This window comes from Alosa alosa, chromosome 8 (genome assembly GCF_017589495.1).
Source record: "Alosa alosa isolate M-15738 ecotype Scorff River chromosome 8, AALO_Geno_1.1, whole genome shotgun sequence".
Classification (NCBI taxonomy): domain Eukaryota; kingdom Metazoa; phylum Chordata; class Actinopteri; order Clupeiformes; family Clupeidae; genus Alosa; species Alosa alosa.
In genome coordinates this window covers 17,736,696-17,739,503 of record NC_063196.1, presented here as the reverse complement: position 1 = coordinate 17,739,503, position 2,808 = coordinate 17,736,696, and positions in this window count along the sequence as shown.

The following is a 2,808-nucleotide window of genomic DNA, read 5'->3' as shown; positions in this document are numbered from 1 at the left end:
CTTGGACAAAAATCCACAACAATTCATCCAGTTCATGCAAACAGAAGTGACACAATATGTTACATTTATGGTGAGAGACCTAATTGCAACATATCAATACTGTTACTTACCCTTTATCATATTTTAACTATCTACAGTGTACATCTGTACACATAGCTCAATACATAAAAGCGAAGACAGACACACATAAAAAAAAATAATCCTAGACCAAACAGTCTCCTCAGCATCTTTCCAAGCTATGTGGACAGGCAAAGGAGTAAAATAGAGGACAGAGAAGGTGGCGCAGAAAGCATCTAGTCTCTTGTTAATTCGCAGGGGGAATCATGACAGGGACATTAGTGGGGGATTAATTTGAGAGGACTCAAGGTCCATTCGGCTGTGATATTATCCAGCTCATGCAGGTCGCGTCCACAGCCGCAATCCATGAGGACCTTGCCTCAAAGCCAAGAGAATATCAATAGCGACTCATCTGGGATCCCACCCAAACAGCCCCGAATACACCCTTTTGTGTTCAGGGGGGTGTTCAAAATGGAAACCAAAGGCAAACATCTGCAAATATATATTTTTTTAAATATAAAAATGTGAAAAGTTTTTGATTCGCCACAAGTTTGACATGACTATTTGCCAACTAACGCAAACATTCTGAGGTGAAGAAGTTGTTGAACAAACACAGACGCTGGATTGAGGTTTACTGTTTAAATCGCACCTCAGCTTCAGGAACTGAAAAAAAATTAAAACAAAACATACAAGATGAGAGCGAAAGAAATAAAAAGGGAGGACAGAGACAAATATCATTAGGGAATATAGGGCTAGTTTTATTACAAAGCAAAGCAGACCCCCTGAGTCATGTTAAATATTCTACTAGACTAGAGCATTGTTTTTGACTGTGAGATAAACAAGCCTAAGAGCTTCGGAGGAAAGGGTCTCAGTGTTAGGTTACATTCTGAGCATTATCTAAGAAAACCAAGTTCCACACCTGTTCCATTGCTTGGTTTATCAGCTGGATATCTGTGTGTGTGTGTGTGCACGTGTGTGTGTGTGCATGTGTGTGTGTACCACTTTCTATCTCCTGTTACGATCGCCGGCTTGTGATATTCATTAATAACGCTCAGCTCGCTTCACAGAGCAGTCTGCTGCCTCATGTAAGACACTGGCAGAGAGCGAAAGAGAGAGAGAGAGAGAAAGAAAGAAAGAGAGGGAGAGAAAGGAAAGAGAGAAAGAAAAAGATAGAGAGAGAGAGAAAGAGAGAGGAAGGGAGAAAAAGGAATAGAGGAAGAGTGAAAATGTGGCACACGTTCGGTTGCCTAATGAATTCTGTGGGCTGCAGCAACTGGGCCTGGAGGTCCCTGGGGGATTTGGGGATTGTGGCTGCATGGCGCATGCTTGCTTCAGAGAGAGAGTGAGAGGGAGAGAGAGAGTCACTGTAGGACCACCTGCCATGTTTCATATGTGGTCGCTGTTGTCCTGCTGCACAGTGTAGTTTGTGTGTTTGTGTATGTGTGTACAGTATGTGTGTGTGAGTGTTTGCATGTGTTTTTGTGCATGCAAACTGGAATATACACACCTCTACACATGCACACTCATTCCCAGGAGCCCTACTACACACACTGACTTCCATTCTCTTACACACAAAGGCACACACTCCTCTTGACCCACTGCACACACACACACACACACAGTAAAAAAACATTGCTAGGCCTCAATCGCTCAGCATATTCTTGAAGAAGCACTTCAAATGAGCTAAATCATCTATAGCACAGTACTGAAAAGGAAGGGGAGGGGTACTGCAGTGACCGGGCCCGTGTGTGTGTGTGACAGCAGCGGTAAAAATCACACTGCAGAAATCCTCCACGTTAGCATCCTTGAAATTAGCATCCTCTATTAGCAACCTCCGCTCCCCTCGTCCCATGTCCCCAGCCGACCTGCCACTGTCTAATTAAAAGTGACATGGGTGCGGCTAAACTGCTAACACCTAAACCACTAGAGGGCGCTGGGGCGCTCGACAAGGGGCCTGTCACGTCCCCTTATTAAAGTATTAATTATTGAGCGGTTGCACCAAAGGCATTGTTGTTGAATTTAATTGCTTCATTAACGTTGCTTATATAAGCACTCCTCCACCTCTTGTCCCACTAAAACTGACTTCCATTAGATTCCACAGACAGGTACACGGGATGTTGGAGTCGTGCCTCCATTTGATGTGTGTCAACCTCTCTTCAGTAATTAGCAGTAGATTCAGGCCAGGAGCTAAGATCCCACAAGGGGCTCAGTCTAAAAACACGGCCCTGTTTATGCTTTCAGACACAGAATGGCCCATATCTGTGATACGTAATGGGAAAGACACACAGTGATGATGTTCCATGCGCTTCTGTTGATTGATTGTAGGTATGCTGAGGAAATGTAATGCATGGTCTATAGAATTTATTAAATGTACAAGTACCAGGGCTGGGGATTTGGAGGACAGCACATGTCCTGGTGTAATACACATCAGTGTAGTGCTGCAAGACACCATCAGCTAAATGACACTGTATAACGTCCAGTGAGAGGGAATACAGGTTTCTCCAAAAAGCCCTGACGATTAAGGTCCAATTCTCTCTGAGTCATGATTCAAATCCTCCATTTGCTTTTACATATATTCATTTAGCAGACGTTTTAATCCAAAGCGACATACAAAATGATGAATGTAACATTCAAGTTACATTGCAAACGAGACCTTAGGTAACAATAAATAAAACTACAATAAATACTACAAGAGGATGAGATTGCAGAAGTTTAAGTATAGTGAAGATAGTGGTAGCAGAAGGAGGCAGA